The sequence below is a fragment of the Pteronotus mesoamericanus genome, unplaced genomic scaffold (assembly GCF_021234165.1).
Source record: "Pteronotus mesoamericanus isolate MK-2021 breed Mesoamerican mustached bat unplaced genomic scaffold, CSHL_Meso_final contig_90, whole genome shotgun sequence".
NCBI lineage: Eukaryota > Metazoa > Chordata > Mammalia > Chiroptera > Mormoopidae > Pteronotus > Pteronotus mesoamericanus.
Window position 1 is genome coordinate 17731604 of NW_026555277.1, and position 17756 is coordinate 17749359.

The following is a 17756-nucleotide window of genomic DNA, read 5'->3' on the forward strand; positions in this document are numbered from 1 at the left end:
AATATCAAGGAGCACAACTACTGAATGTGTCGTTTTATAAGAAGCCATCAAATTGTCTTCCAAAGTGGCTATTCCAGTTTGCATTTCCACAAGTAATGTATTAGAGTTCCTGCCGCTCCACACCCACACCAGCATTTGGTGTTGTAGGTTTGACCATTCTAATTGATGTGCAGTGGCATCTCTCTGTTGTTTTAATTTGCGTTTTCCTGATGACCTATAATGTGGAGCATTTTTCATGTGCTTATTTGTCAGCTGTATTTCTTCTTTGGTGAGATATTTATTTAGGTTTTTGGCCCATTTTTAATTGAATTTTTTGTTCTCTTATTATTGAGTTTTGTATATTTTGGATAATAGTCCTTTCTCAGATGTGCCTTTTACACACTTTTTCTCCAAGTCTGTGCTTGTCTTTTCATTCTCCTGACATTGTCTTTTGCAGAGTATAAGTTTTCAATTTTATTGTAATAAAGTTAAAGCTTATCAATTATTTCCCTCATGAATTGTACATTTGTTGTTGTATCTAAAAAGTCATCACCATACTCAAGGTCACCTAGGTTTTCTCCTGTGTTACCTTCTAGGAGTTTTGTAATTTTTGCGTTTTACATATAGGTCTATATAATTTTAAGCTAATTTTTGTGAAGAGTGTTAGGCCTATGTCTAGATTTACTTTTTGGAATGCTGGTGTCCAGTTTTATCACCACTCTTTGTTGGAAAGACTATTGCCTTTCCCCTTTGCCACAGATCAGTTGACTATATTTATGTGGGTCTATTTCTGGGCTCTCTGTTCTGTGTCCATTGATTTATCTGTTTATTCACTCATTGATACCTCACTGTCTTGCTTTATATATGGCGTTATAGTAAGTCTTAAAATCCAGTAGTATCAGGCCTCCAACTTTGCACATCTTCTTCCGTATTGTGTTGCTTCTCTATATAAACTTTAGAATAAGTTTATTGATATTAACAAAATAGTGTGCTAAAACTTTGATAGGGATAGCATTAAATCTATAGATCAAGTTGGAAAGAACCAGTATCTTGACAATATTGAGTCTTTCTATCCATGAACATAGAATATCCCTCTTTTTATTTTGTCCAGAGTTTTATAGTTTTCCTCACATAGATTGTATACATATTTAATTAAACTTATACCTAAGTATTTTATTGAAGGATAGTGCTAATATAAAGATATTCTTTCTGCAAAAGCTAAATAGAAGAATTGAATGGAAATGTGATAGGACTTACCATGCCTCCATCTTTTTAGTCCTTGATGGTGTCATTAACCTCTACATTCCTTTCAGAAATGTAATATTGCTTTTGGTTTACTATTTTCCTAGATAAAGCCATTCTAGAGGCTTCCATTTAGCCTTTTACACCATAATAGGCCACAGTTGAGTATATGAAAATAAAGTTCAAGAAGAAAAATAAAATTGGGGCTCATAGTGTAGGTGGCATTCAAAGCCATGAAATCACCTTCCTGTATGGAACCACCAAGGAAATGAATGGAGGCCTTAAAACTAAAGTATACATATATATTCTTTTTTCTCCAAAAGATTTATTGAGACAAGTTTCTCATACAAGTCCAGAACTGAGAGAATGGGCTTATAAACAAGAATCTGGAAGGGAACCCAAGGACTCAAGGGTGGAACCAAAAAGGAGAGTGAAATAAATAGAGGGAAAGAGTAGGGGGCCAGGAAAGGAGACTGACAGGCTATCACACAGTGATAATGACATGGGGAGGGGGGTCTCCATTAAAATCTCATTGATTTATACAGATATACAGGGAGTTATGGGGGACCCTGGGGACCCCACCCAACCCTCCATGCCCCGGGAAGGGACAAGAAAAGGCCAAGATTCCCCTTGGTTGACCCCATCAGAGCTGCCCTAGGAAGAGTGTTAGAGGAGGTAGGGGTCGGTGCCTCCCCAGAGCGCATGACCTGCTCTGCATCTAGTTACTGGCCCTGGAGGCACTGGGTAGTATCTGGAAATCTGTGTTGAGGGAACTAGAGGGAAGGGTAGTGGGTTGGGTGTGCTTCCGGGGTCAGCCAGGCCCAGCCTTCCCACTGAGGACAGCCTGGGTCCAGCTGGCTCCATGGTTCCCTGGCAGACCCAGAGCAGATGCATCTGGAGTTCCTCCCAGCACAGCGCCTACCCAGGTCTGGAAGTATGGAGAGGAGGGATAGGGGTTCAAAGAAAGAACCTAGCACCTTCTGGTGTCTTGGAAAAGCTGGTCCCTAAGAATACCCACCCCTGGTCATGCTGCCCCCAGAAGGCAGCTGGAAGATTAGCAGTGGGTATCAGGACAGAGATGAAACTACCAGAGGCCATCTTGGAGGGTGATTACTGAAGACGGCAACTCCCTAGGCTGGAAGCTGGGGGAAGGGCAGGCCACGTGGGAAGGCTTCCTGGGGCAAGGGCCTTTAGCACCACCAGGCTGAGGCAGGCAGGGAGAGGAGGGTCCTCTGGGCCCCCAGACTGAGGCTGAGTCACCTCAGTCCCATCTGCCTAACCCCGCTCTCCAGCCAGGGTGGGGCCAAGTGGACATCATACAAAGACCTCAGCCAGCACTTCAGCACTGGCGCTGGCAATGAGGGCCTTGCTGGCATGGCAGGCAACAGCATGGATGGCCTCCTGGTGCTTCTTGCAGTGGGCTGTGATCTCCTGCACTCACATTTTGTTGTCCAGGCTCCACGGATGCAAGGAGCATTGGTGGCTTTCTAACATCAGGAATAATGAAATATCAGAATCAGAAATCAGGGGAAAAAATCCCATTTGCTATAGCACCAAGAAAAATAAAGTACCTAGGAATAAACTGAACCAAAGACCTGTACTCAGAAAACTACACAACACTGAAGAAAGAAATTAAAGAAGACAGAAATAAATGGAAGCATATACCATGTTTATGGACTGGGAGAATTAACATCATCAAAATGTCCACACTACCCAAAGAAATTTATAGATTCAACTCAATCCCTATTAAAATACCAATGATGTATTTCACAGATATAGAACAAATATTTCAAAAATTTATATGGAACCATAAACAACCCCAAATAGCTGCAGCAATTTTGAGGAAGAATAACAAAGTAGGAGGGCTCACAGTGCCTGATATCAAACTATCATACAAGGCCATTGTAATCAAACGGTCTGGTACTGGGATAAGAACAGACATATAGATCAATGGAACAGGATAGAGAGCCCAGAAATAAACCCATGTCTCCATGGTCAATTAATATTTGACAAAGGGGGCAGAAGCTTAAAATGGAGTAAAAATAACCTCTTCAACAAATGCTATTGGGAGAGCTAGACAGCTATATGCAAAAAAAATTGAAATTTGACCACCAACTTACACCATACAAAAAAATTAGACTTAAATATAAGTCAGGACACCATAAAAAGTCCTAGAGGAAAACATAGGCAGGAAATTCTCAGATATTCCATATAGCAATATTTTCATAGAGCAAGCGACATAAAGGAAAGAATAAACAAATGGGACTTCATCAAAATAAGAAGCTTCTGCACAGCTAAAGAAAACATCAGCAAAATGAAAAGGGAACCAACCAATCATATGGGAAAATATATTTGCCAATGATATCTTGGACAAGGGTTCAATCTCCAAAATATATAAAGAACTCACACAACTCTACTCCAGAAAGACAAACAATCCAATTAAAAAATGGGCAAAGGACCTGAACAGGTACTTCTTCAAAGAGGACATAAACAGGGCCCAGAGACATATGAAAGGATTCTCAGCATCACTAACCATCAGAGAAATGCAAATTAAAACCACAATGAGATACCACTTCACATCAGTCAGAATGGCCATCGTAAACAAGTCAACAAACAAGAAGTGCTGGCCAGGTTGTGGAGAAAAGGAAACCTAGTACTCTGTTGGTGAGAATGCATACTGGTGGGAAACAGTTTGGAATTTCCTCAAAAAGATAATAATGGAACTGCCTTTTAACCCAGCAATTCCACTGCTGGGATTATACCCTAAGAATCCTGAAACACAAATTCAAAAGAACCTATGCACCCCAACATTCATAGCAACACAGTTTATAATAGCCAAGTGCTGGAAGCAACCTAAGTGCCCATCAGTAAATGATCAAAAAACTGTGGTACATTTACACAATGGAATACCACACAGCAGAAAGAAAGAAAGAGCTACCCTTCACAACATGTATGGAACTAGAGAGCATTATGCGAAGGGAAACAAGACAAGTGCTGAAAGACAAATACCATAGGACCTCACCTATAAGTGCAACCTAATCAACAAAACAAACAAGCAAGAAAAATATAACCAGCAACATTGAAAGAAAAAACAAACGGGCAATAACGAGAGGGAAGGAGAGAGGCGGGTAGTGGGGAAAAGAAGGGGGAGGGTCAAATCAAGGAACATGTATGAAGGACCCAGGGACAAAGCCAAAGTGGGGAAGAATTGAGGGTGGGAGGTGAGGGTGGGTGGGGCAGGGGAAAGCGGTGACAGGAAAATGGAGATAAACGTATTTGAACAATTTTTAAAAATAAAAAAGAAAGAAAAAACCCTGTAAACTAAAGCCAAACTAAACAGAAGAAAATAATTATGAATGTAAATAAATAAAATAAAGAATAGAAAAAAAGTTTTTTAAGTAAAAAGGAATATGCCATCCGGGTTTAAGGCCAGGCAGGTGGCTGTGTCCAGGTGGGCAATGTATTTCCCTGTCGGGTTGTCCAGGAAGCGAATGCCTCAGCCATTGTGGGAGGTGATGGTAAGTGGCTGGTTTGGGTGACTCATCACCCGTTTGGTCCGGGTTATTGTGCTGCTCCCCTGGGACTCCAGAGTGAGGAGGGCACTACCAGCCTCCAGGTCATACAGAACAGTGTCAACAGAGTGAAGGAGGCCACAACGTGAGCAGGCTCTGTGCTGGTAAAGGTCTTTGACATAGGGATCCCATGATTGCTGGCTATGGGGAAAGTACAGAGGCAGGTCCAGCTGTTTTTGCTGGGGTCCCAGATTCCAACAGAGGCCAGGAGCTGGCAGGCGAGACTGAAGGCCAGGCCCCACACGGTGTCCCCATGGCCCTCCAGGAAGCATGCTCAGTCATAACCATGCTGGTGGGCCATGTTGAGGTGTCCAATCTTCCAGCTGTGGATGTGGGCATCTGCCCCCACCGCTGTAACAGCATTCACTGTTGCTGCCCATGGCTACTGCCAACACAGGCAGCTGTGAGCCTGGAAGGCTTGGATAAGTTCCACATGTGGCACAGCATTCTCCTTGTCTGTGACGGCCTTCTGCAGTTCCAGAGCATGAGCAGGCCACGGGAACTGGTGAGCAAAGCCAAATGGCTGTAGTGCAAAGCCAGGGAGCACATGCCATTCTAGTGCGAATGGAAGGTGAGTTTGGGGTTCCACATCTTCCTAAAGGCATCTTTGCGGTCAGACAGGTCACAGCTGAGGTAGTTGTCACTGGTGATGGTCAGATCTTTCAAGTCTCCCAGGCTCACCTCCCTGAGCCCAATAGTGTCCATGATAAAAACATCTGAGGAGAAGCCAAAGGAACCTTCGTGGGGCAAGGGCTGGGATGTGCCCAGAGGCAGGACAGTCATTTGGGGGATCAGCCCATCCGCATTCAGAAGGTCAGTCAAAATTCTCTGTTCTCTGACAACCCGCACCCCTGGCTTTCCAGCTCATGGCGGGTCCGGCGCATCACATAAGGGCCCAAGAGTCCAGAGGGCCCCCCATCCTCTCCTGAGCCCAGGAGGTTTAACTCATTGATGGCATCCTCTGAGTCACCAAGCCTTGGCTGGCAGCTTCACACCTTGTTTCTTGTGCAACGCACTGTCCTATGCAGCTGGTTGTCCTCGTCACTGTCTTTGTCCTCAGTTCTGTAGGAGAGAGCTCTGCTGGAGCACCGGCTGCCCAAGCGCACTCCGCCATCTCTGCCTGCTGCCTTCCTCTTCATCTGTTCTTCTATCTTTTTCACCATCAGCGACTCCCCACCTCTGAGCCCAGCCACTCCCGGGGGCTCGCTGTGGCCCTGGAGCCCCCTTCACTTGGCTCTGAGTCCCCATTGAGCTCCTAAGAGCATCCCAGTGGGGACCACACACACTTGGACAGCATGTCCGGAGTGGTATCTGTGTAGCCCACCCCTTCCAGGTACTGCCGGAGGAGCTGCCGCCCCGCTTCCACACCAGCGGGCTCTTCTCCAGGTGACCGACTCCACAGGGCCATGGGAGACTTGTTCTAACAGTTCTGGTCTCTTCTCCCCCTGGTTCGGGTCTGTCCCAAACTTCAGTTTGTGATATTTGGCCCTCTCTCCCTTTGACGCTTATTCTAACATCTTGTTCGGCCGCACCAGCTCTGTCTTGAGATGCTCTTGAGCCTGAAACTCTGCGCACTCTGCCTCCCAGAGGGCTTTCTGAGCTTGGAAGCGCACCCACGCGTGTCGGATAAAGTGCAGGATCTGCGCTGTGGGCCTGAGGCGGCCCCCACCGCGGCCTCCCTTAGCAGCCTGGCTGGCCCCTGGGACAGGGGCAGAGACTGGGACCTTCCCGTGCAGCTGGGGCCGTGCCCAAGCACAAGGGGCCACAGGAGCAGGCCCCCCAATGCCACATACCACACCCTCGGGCAGCCCCTACACGCTACATATCTTGAGGACAACTGTTTGTTTCCTTGCGCTTGTCTTATGCCTGTTAAATCCGGGAGCACCTGCCGACTATGAAGCTGCTTCTGCCCCAGATGCTTTGTCTACAATTTGTAGCAATTTATTAGAAAATGTTTACTGTTACTACACTCCTTTATCAGAACAATGTGTAATTTATTTTTTTAAAAAATTTTATTTATTTTTAGACACAGGGAAAGGGAGGGAGAGAGAGGGAGGAAGAGAAACATCATTGTGTGGTTGCCTCTCACACACCCCAACCGGGGACCTGGCCTGCAACCCAGGCATGTGCCCTGACTGGGAATCGAAGCAGCAACCCTTTGGCTTGCAAGCCAGCAGCGCTCAATGCATTGAGCCACACCAGCCAGGGCTGTAATTTTAGAAGAAGTATTTATAGATCTCTGAAAATGTGATCTTTCCCACTGTCATGCAGTGTCTTGCTTAAACGTTTTTTAAGCTTTGAGGAAAAGTGATTTTGCCTGTCCAAGGTAGTCCTGCAGCCTTGCAAAGAGCTTGCTTCAGCCTACGATAGGAAATAGTGCTTTACCAAGGTATGTTTTAGATCACAGAGAATATGGGTGGGCCCCGCCAGCAGCAGCAGCGCAGGGGGTGGCGAGGTGTGATGGGGGCAATGGAGTAAGGCTACTTGACTCACAAAATATTTGTTCTTGCCCGCAGCTCTGTAGCTCTGAGGAAGACAAAGACCTGGAAGAACGTTGAGATGACTGGAAGGCGGCGCTCCCCAACCTCAATCCCATTAGGGCCTGCATAAAAAATGGTAAAGTGTAATAACACCTGTATGACACGCTGGGGCAAACAGCGGAGGTCTTCTCTCTGCCAGAGGTGACCATCCCAGTGGTTCTGGTCACCTCAGATTCCATCTGGGTACCCCAAAGACCAAGAGGCTCCACATCTTAGCCCCGCTATGCCTAGGAACATCAGTTGGAAAATCCCGCCTTACGTTCAGAGCCTATGGATTATTTACCCCTACGTTCTGAGACTCTAGCAGAGGGCTGCGGCACGCAAAAGTATTCCTGAATGACGGACACGAGTGTGCAGTGTCCTTCTGACCCCAAGGAATGGAGTGCGCAGGGTGCAAAGAGCTGAAGTCCCCAGGATCTGCACTGACCGTTCAGAATCAGTGTAATCAGGGGGCCCTGAGAGTTGTCTTCATCTCACACAGAGGTGGATGACGCCCATGAAATACGGGTGTGTTTTTTAAATGAAAAGTACACGTACATATGGACAGCACACTTGTGACAATGATACCCAAACTCCTGTGAGTGGGATTTTGGAGTGAGGAAATGACTTTTCTATGTACCCCTTCTTCTACTCTATGAGTTTTTTTTACTGTGGCTGGGGCCGTGCACAAGCACAATAATAAATTTATTTATTTATTTATTTAGTAAAAATTGAGCAGGGCTCAATATTTAATAACATTAAGGGTTATAGTATGGATCCACTGTAGAATTTCAAATAGGGGAGTTACAAGCTTATATCTGGGTCCTAGATCATTCTCAGACTAATAAAAAGACAAAAATGGATGCCACACACAGGTGACAGCTATACACACAGATATGCACATGAACATACACGCACATATAAAACTCATGTCAAGAATGTTATAAAAATCTTATCCTTATTTTTTTTCTTTGCTTTACTTTCTTTTTAATATACACATCTGCAATCTACCTAGAATTTATGGTTTTTTACGATGTTAATAGCTTGGTTTTACTTCCAAATGTTTAACCAACTGTCACAATACCATTCATTGAGTAGTTTATTCTTTCACTTCTCTGAAATGTCATCTTTGTCATATGTAAATTCCTATAGCCATCAGAAATGGCTTCTGAACACTGTCTTCCCAAGCGGCCTATTTTGTGCCATGCTTTTCAAAACACTATAGCTTTATAATATTTGTTGATATCCGATAACTGAAATGTTCCCTCATTATTTTCCTTTCAAAATTGCCTTTTTTTTAATTAATTAATTTATTTTTTCAAATACATTTGTCTCTGCCTTCCCCCCCACCATTTTCCCCTTGCCCCCTCCCCCCTCCCTCCCTCAATCTTTCCCCACTTTGGCTTTTTCCGTGAGACCTTGCTATATGTTTGTTCCTTGACTTGTCCCTTCCCTTTCTTTTCCCCCGCCCACCCCTCCCTCCTTCCCTCTTGTCTCTGTTGGTTTCTTTTTTTTTTTTCAGTGTTGCTGGTCTTTTCCTTGCATCTTTGTTTTGTTGGTTAGGTTCCACTTATAGGTGAGATCAGGTGGTGTTTGTCTTTCGCCCCCTGGCTTATTTCACTTAGCATAATGCTCTCTAGTTCCACCATGCTGTCGCAAAGGGTAGTAGTTCTTTTTGTCTTTCTGCTCCGTAGTATTCCATTGTGTAAATGTACCATAATTTTTTGATCCAATCACCTACTGATGGGCATTTAGGCTGCAAACATACACACACGCATGCACAGGCACACACACACACACATACACACACACATACACACACACATACACACACACATACACACACATACAATATAATATAAAAATGCAACCAGCGGCGTGAAGCAAACGTGAATTCATTGCTGAATTTGCAAGCAATGCAAGCAGGTGCCAACATTCTGAGAATGCGAACAATATGCTTTAATATTTTCATACTCTTGGATGTTTAGGAATCTCTCAATTAAAATTTCAGAAATGCAGACAAAATTTATATACAGATGTATTTACATAGCATTGTTTTGCATACCCCAGGGACTTGATTAAGTAAATTACCATATAACAGAGTTTTATAAAACTTTTAGAATTTCCTTTACAAAGAGTTTTGATGACACAGGGAAATGCTTATTTTGTAGTATTAGGTGATAGAAACAGAACACAAAATGACATATGGATTACAATTTCAATCATTTTAAATATACAATTACACAACATATCAATATTCAAGAAATGACCACTGGGGGTGAGATTTTTGGGGAATTTTTGTTTTCTTCTCTTTGCTGTTCCATAATTTAGGAAAAAAAATTCCTAATTTTTTTACAGTAATACTGATTCTTTTTAGTATTTTCCTCTGGCAGACAGAAGACCCCCGCTGTTTGCCCCAGCGTGTCATACAGGTGTTATTACACTTTACCATTTTTTATGCAGGCCCTAATGGGACTGAGGTTGGGGAGCGCCGCCTTCCAGTCATCTCAACGTTCTTCCAGGTCTTTGTCTTCCTCAGAGCTACAGAGCTGCGGGCAAGAACAAATATTTTGTGAGTCAAGTAGCCTTACTCCATTGCCCCCATCACACCTCGCCACCCCCCGCGCTGCTGCTGCTGGCGGGGCCCACTCATATTCTCTGTGATCTAAAACATACCTTGGTAAAGCACTATTTCCTATTGTAGGCTGAAGCAAGCTCTTTGCAAGGCTGCAGAACTCTGAAGCTATTTTAGTGAAATTAAGTTTTTAACATCTATAGTGAGATATAAAGTGCTTATAATAGTAAAAAAATCAAGATTATAGTATAATTACAACTATTTAACTTTTGTAAAACATATATTGTTGTAAAAAGTGTATTTTTAGAAAAGAAAACTTCAAAATGATAGATGTGGTTGTCTCTGGGTAATTAGATCAGGCAAATTATCATTCTTCTTTCTATTTTTTGGCACTTTTCAATTCCACACAATAAAAATATATTAACTTTATATTGATAGCAGCAATAAAATTCCTTATTTTTTATTCTAAATTCAAACATTAAGTGATATTTGGTAGAAATTTTTCAAAGTAGAAGACTAAGGCTAAGTTGGAGGAGGATCTAATAAGCAAGCAAGGAAAAAAAATCTTTTGGAAAAACATCAGTGAGACTAAAACAGACTCATTGTAAGCGTGAAAAGACTTCGTTCAACTTTGTTTTCATAATCTAGTCTGCTGTCACTGTTAGACTTGAGAACAACAGTTCAACTTTGACATTTTCTGTACTATTACAGATAGTGACTTCTCTCTCCATCCCAAACAATTCCAGCTAAGTTAATTCTTTTTATTTAAAGCATTTCTAGAAACAAGATACTGTTGAACAGACATAGGACAATAAAGATACAATGTCTCTTTGTTGTCTTTTTTATCTTCAACACATTTTATTGAGATCCAGAGATGCCTGAATGACAATGGTCCCCAGATAGAGGGAGGTAACTGATCCAGATTAGAGAAGGTCAAAGGGCTGGTGCGGGGTGTGGGGGCAGATTTTTGTCAGGAAGATGAATTGATAAAAAGATGTAATACATCTGAATATACTAAAAAAAGGCTTAGCTGGAGGAATTTAGCCTTGAATTAGCAAACATGAAGAGCAAGATGATGATTAAGTCCAAGAAAAGCAAAAGGGAAGAAATTCATCACATAATATCAGCTACAGATAGCATTTAAAGCAATAATAATATAAATGACAAATATTAATCTAATCAAAATTATGATATGACTATATTGGTAAATTGGATGTATACATGGGTGTGTTCTCATCTGCTGTAGCAAACTCCATAGCAGGGAATCAATAGACTATGCACAACACCCACTAAAAAAAAGTAGTAATATAGGTGTGTTATTTAGGTATATAAAAGTAAGTACTAAAAAAAAAATCAGTTAATAGTGGTCACAGAAATGGTGAGGCTCACTGCTGGAATATGGGCATATCTAGGATGGAAGGACACACTAGGACGGGTTGATATAACTAACCTCCTTTCTCTCACCAAACCTGTAACAAGTTCCCTTAGGGGGTTTCTTTGTGAGTAGATGCTTAATTACGCCCTGCTCCCTACTCTACTCCAGTGTTTGCTTTTTATTGCAAAAAAAAGTAGGAACATCTGCTCTTACAGTCATTTCTGTTTATTTGGAAGATTGAAAAGTTATTTAAATAAATGAGCATTTCATTCTTCTGCACAGTTTCTGTTTTGCAGAAACCATCTTTTCATAAGCAGAGGGTAGCTGAGTCTTTCAGTGGTTCCTTGCTTCCTCCTTGCCTCCCCTTCCCCAGGGGGCTGAACACGTTTGAAAGACAGCTTGATGCATTTAGCTATACACAAGTGCCATTAACCACAATGTGGCTAATGAGTCTAAATTTAGACTTACTACCTTTGAAAGTCTCATTGTCTCTTTCATTGATAATACCTTTTATTCTCTGTAATACAGAGAGGTCCAGTTTTTCTGTGTGTGAAACAAGAAGTTTTATCTGTTTCCTTAGTAGTGCTTAAAATGTTTTCATTGCGTGAAATTTGAGTTTTGACTTTAGCTGCTCTTTTTACTTTTTTTTTTTTTCAAACTGCTGTCATTGATTATTTTAGTCAAAGATCCTATTAGGATTTCTGTGTATTCCAACTGTTTATAGTCTATATGTTTCTCTGCATTTTTTTTTTGTTTTTTTTTTTTTTTTTGAGGCGTAAACACACAGTTCCACTTCATGGAGTTGCATCCAGCCCAGTAACTATGTTCTAGTGAGGAAGCAGGGCAAATCACCTCTCCCAAGAATTTCTACCTTTGACCAAGGGAAATGTGTCTTGAAGAGCTGTGTGCAGATAGAAGGCAACTTGTTTGCTTGTTCTGCTGCTAGTACATTAGTTTAATTAGAAGACAGGCTGTGGGTGGTCGTGTGCGAACAAAGAAACACCAAGCAGAGCCCAGTTAGCCTGGGACAGTAACAGTTACGCTCTCCATTAAAAGTTTTTTGAATGCTGATACTGATTCTTGTCGTTAGTACTAAAAAAGTATATCTGTTCTTTTCTAAGACTCTAGAAATCAAACTTGCTCTCTAGCACAAAGTACCTGCTCAACAGAAAAGCAGTGACTTTTTCCTTTTAATTTTTTTAGAATAAAAAGAAAACCGAATCAATTATTGCATTCTAGATTAATTTTACACTGCACTAAAACTGCATTGTGTTAGTTTTTGACCAAGTCGAAACACTTAAATACAGAGAATGTTGTATTTTAATTTGTACTGATGGCCACGTGGAAAACTTTTCACCCTTTTCTAGCCATTTCTTGATGATCTGTGTGGACCTGATTAGGTAGATGCGTTCACCTTGGCTGAATCTGGTAGATCAGCCCAAGTCCAGACTTAGCAGTTCCTAAGGAGCATGTAGTTCTGTATATGAGCCTGTGTTTAGCTCTAGGAGTTGTTACTCTCCAAGAATATATTACATTTTGAAATTCAGTTTTGAGCTACTTAAAGCTACATTTGGTACTTTGGTGGATTTGATGGTAATCCTGTATTTTGGCTATGTGGAATAAATGTAGACTTTTAGATTGAGCGTAAAATGTCTTCTTTTCCTATATTAATAGAGATATTAGATTAATTAGCCCTTGGATTTATAGGGTTGTGACCATTGAGAGTGTGTGTGTGTATGTGTATATGTGTTTGGATCTATATCATTTGGGGCATTAATTTTATAATCTAACATCTACAGGGTTTTTTGTTTGTTTGGTAATGGAGGAGCTAGGTTAAGAAGATTTTTTCTGTGTTCAGCACGATGATAGGCTGATATTTTGAAGATCAATCTAAAAGACCGTCTTTTGATTTCAAGTTTTTATCCACCTCTCATACTCAGGCCTTTATTCACAAACTAGAAAGAAATGAGAAAGAAAATTAAGTTACATAATTTTTAGGAATCCCATGAAGATCATATCCTAAACCCTGCTTCAAAGCAGAACAGAACATTATTTAATTTTTTTTTACTCATTCTCTCTATCATCTCACTTTTATATGGGTATCAGGCATTACTTACTAAGCATTAGAATGATGAAGGATTGCATCTCACTATAGCAGAGCAAACAGCTTAAAATTGAATACCAGTCATCCTATGTGACAAGAGTTCTGTGGCCATTCCCACTGACAAGGATTTTTTTGCTGGCAGTCCCTGTCACTTGTCCAGCCCCTGGCAGGGTGTATGCATTTCCTGACAGTGCCTGGCATGTATACCTGTAACACAGGGCGTGAGCACTTGGATAGTTATTAGGTTTCTCAGAAAATTCAGAGTGAGTAACTTATTTATATTTTCCTTTTTTGGTGTATGTGCAGGTGTTAACATTTTAAAGTGGATTGCTTTCACAGATCTAGAACACATATTCCAAAAATGTGCATGGAACCAAAAAATGACCCCCAATAGCCTCAGCAATCCTGAGAAAGAAGAACAAAATAGGAGGTCACAATATTTGATATTAAACTATACTACAAGGCCAATGTAATCAAGGGAGTCTGGTACAGGCATAAGAATAGACACATAAATCAATGGAACAGAATGGAGAGCCCAGAAGTAAACCCATGTCTTTATGGTCAATTAATATTCAACAAAGGGGGCATGAGCATACAATGGAGCAAAAATAGTCTCTTCAATAAATGGTGTTGGGAGAACTGGACTGCTACATGCAAAAAATGAAACTAGACCACCGACTTATACCATACATCATGGTGGAAGGGGAATGGTGGAAGGAAAAGGGAGGGATTAATCAAAGAACATGTATGAATGATGTATGAACATGGACAATGGAGAGAGGATTGACCGTGGGAGCCAGGGGTGGGCTGGGTGGAGGAGGGCGAAAGAGAAAAAATTGGGGACAACTGTAATAGAATAAATAATAAAAAATAAAGTGAGTTAGAACTCTTTTTAATAAAAAGAAGCATAGTTACAAGTTACTTCTTATAAGTTAGTATCACTCCCCTCTCCTCCCCATTTATGATCATGTCTTCACCTCACATGTTATAAACAGGTGGTTTAAGTTATTGTAAGCGTATGGTCTATTAGGGGTGGGGTGTTTTTTTTAGTGATATTTCTATATTATTGTCAACATGGTTGAAAGGTGTAATTATTTAGGTTGAAGCGATGTATAAGTGGATACCAAATTGGGCTTTACTGGAGAAATAGCTGCTTTTGTCTTTTCTACTGCAGTTCATGTGGAAAGGACAATTTCAGGTACTGTGTGTGCTAACCTCTTCCTGGACACCATAAAGAATCCAACAAAAACAAAGTTTTAAACTATTTCATATGTGCAAGTCTATTGAAGCCAATATTTTATTTTAGAGATTTATGTATGTCTTTGTACTGCAATTTTTTAATTTAAAAAAACATGAAAATAAACTACTATGACATTTTTCTGCTTAACTCTTTGTATGTTTATTTGCAAATTAGGAAAATTAATAGAAAAAAGGTAAGAACAGATGTGCAGTCTTTTATTAAACTTTTTTAATAATAAATTAGAGAAAATATAGTTCCATTTGTTGACAGACTATTGCATGCCAGCTCAACAAATGCTCTCATGAACAAATATCAACATTTGCGGCATTTATTCTGACATTTCCAGAAGAGCTTGGATGTTTCGAGAGGATCATAAAAATCTTAGTTCCTGATACATATGCTGTTGTGTGTGAGGGGTTTTTTTAACATAAAATATGTTGTCTTTTGTGCGATGGAACAGTTAAAAAAAATGAACTGTCACAGATACTAAAGCTGGGCATTCAACATACTATATTTGACTCAAGTGTTCACACAATGTGATGCAAACAAATGTTCTCTCTACTTACATCCAGGATAGCTAAAATATTACTTTAACACATGTGAAAAGTAGAGCACTGTAACTATTTGGCTAGATGCAATTCCAGGCTGTCTAAGTTGAGTAATTTCCTCAGGCATTCCAACTTTGATCAACCACAGCAAGAAATCATAGCATGTCTGTAAAGCAGCCAATGCATCTGTACATATGTCCTGAGGTAGAGAGAAAAGAGAGAATGCCAAGAAAGAAAGAACACTTTCTGTCGTTAAGGAGCCATTACAGAAAGAAATGGAAAATTTTTTTGTTTCCCTAGGAACTCTTCTTAGGTCATTGAGCCTCAGATGTCTAACTACGCCTTGTGGTTCTGTATTAATAAATGAAAGATACTTCATTTGGCCTAGTAAAAATGTTTTTCTGCCTAATTCTGCTGAAACTTATTGGGTAAACTCCATTAATTCTTAAATGTTTCATTCTTTTTTTAAGAATTTATTTATTTTTTAGAGAGGGAGAAGGGGAGGGAGAAATAGAGGGAGAGAAACATCGATGTGAGTGAGAAACCTCAATTGGTTGCCAAGGACCAAACCTGCAAAACTCTTCTAGCAAGAGTCCCAAGGGAAATTTTTCCTACTTTCTTTTCTATGAGCATATGTTGTTCTCTAGCACGGGTCAGTTAACATGTACTTCTTTTATTCCAGCCTAGAATTGATCTAATCATTTTAGTCTTTCAAAATATAGATTAAAAAGCTAACTATTTTATTTCCATACTGTATTAGTTAGAACTGTGTACAGTTAACAGTATGTTGTTAAAAGCTTATTTTTCTCACTTAGTAAGATGTCAAGTGGTGAGCTTCTGCCAGCATTTGCCCAGCTCAATGATGTCAGGGAGGGTATTTCTGATTCTCTCAGTCTTTGCCTCATGGTAGCAAGAAGGCTGCCACATTTTTAAATGTTAACTTCAAGGCAGGAGGAAACAGTTAGGAGCAGCACTAACCACACCTGTCCTCTTCTTAGTAGACTTCTGTTTGCATGCTATTTACTACAACTGTGTCACATAGTCATCCCTAAGGAAGAGCAGGGGAGGCTGGGAAAATGAAGAACAGGATTGTCACAATTGTCTTCTTAGATCATGGGTCTTACTTGGGAATACATCTTGCTTAAGACTGAGCACATTGTCACCCTGAACAAAACCAGGGTTCTGTTAGAAAAGGAGGAGGGAGGAGGGATATTGGGAAAATGCCAGAAGCATTTTCCACAGATTCCGAGTTCTAGTCATCAGAATATTAGTTACAGTCCAGAGAACCGCTATTCATTCAATATAAAACTCTACCTGCTAATCAAATTTCTCTTTATTAGTCAGCTCCAAGTGAATACATGGTCCAGTAAATTGTTAAGGCCTGTTCTACAGACACTTGAAGTTGTTTTCTGGGTCACTCAACAACTTTAACACTTTGAAGTTGAGTCTATCTTCTTAATTGAACTCGGAGGATGAAGTGTCCTCGAAGTAGGTGTGTGTGAGTTAAAGTCAGAGTTTTATACACAATTTTCAAAATTCACAATCAATTTTATTAAGGGAACACATTGATAAAAAGAAGCAAGCTTGTCAGAATAATTCTATAAGTATAATTTATGTCATATGAATACTCAGAGCCTCTTCAGCTTATTCATCATAGTGATCATTGCAGAAAGTCAGGAGAGACTTTGGAAGCCAATTTGTACCAAGTGTAATGCATTATATTGGCTAAAAAGAGCTTTACTATTCTAGCAAACTATCCAATAATAAAAGCTACAGCAGTCCATGTATCATCTATTGTGGTGCAGTTATATATAATTGCACAATTATTCTTGTGACTAATATTTTCATGTCATTAGTCTATAGGAAGAAATTGAAGTATAGAAAACAAGTTGTATAGGAAGAACACAGAGTAACAAAGGGAGAGAGGTAAGAAACAGGGATTGATCTCAAGAGCATCTTCATGTTCCAGACTGTCAGAGGAAGAGGAAAAATGTAATATTATTTAGTTGCAGTTCACTAGTGGTTTTTACTGGGTCCAATATTGTATTTACATTATTAAGTTCTTTTTCATTTACTTTATTTTAATTCTCACAAAGTTTTTTTTGTGTGTGTGTAGTCTATCAGATCTATTTCTATTTTGTTATTTCTTGTTCTCTATCTCTTTGAAGATCTGGAACATAACATTTTTAAATCACTTGATATGTTTCTTTCTTTCTTTTTTTCTTTTTCTTTTTTTTTTTTTTTTTGCATTTCATTATGAGTAAATCCCCCTGATTGATAATTTTGCTACACATTTTTTTTTAGTGGTAGTTTTCTTAATGGTGAAATTATATTTGGGTTGATAAGCTGATCTTCGGTGGTCTTAATCTTGGTTGTTTTGTCTTAGCTTGTTTTCTCTCTCTGTGATCACTCCTCTCTATGTCTAAGTTTTGCAGTCGTCTCCACTCAGCCTCCAGGGAGACCCACCACCCAAGACCATAACCTGGTCCTACCCTCGAAGGACAGGTCCAAGCACAGAGTAACAGGCCTATTTTAGATCTAGTTACTGAGCCAAACAAGTCCTGTTGCTGGGCTTGCTCTATTTCCTCCTGTCCTCTGCAGG

General features: G+C 40.4%; 1 protein-coding gene and 1 pseudogene across 1 annotated transcript in view; both read right to left on the reverse strand.

The window, feature by feature from the left end:
* Positions 1 to 17756, reverse strand: part of EEF1B2 (eukaryotic translation elongation factor 1 beta 2) — a 213870-nt gene that overhangs the window by 6938 nt on the left and 189176 nt on the right. The window lies entirely within an intron of this gene.
* Positions 2536 to 17756, reverse strand: part of LOC129080599 (striatin-4-like) — a 34484-nt pseudogene continuing 19263 nt past the window's right edge.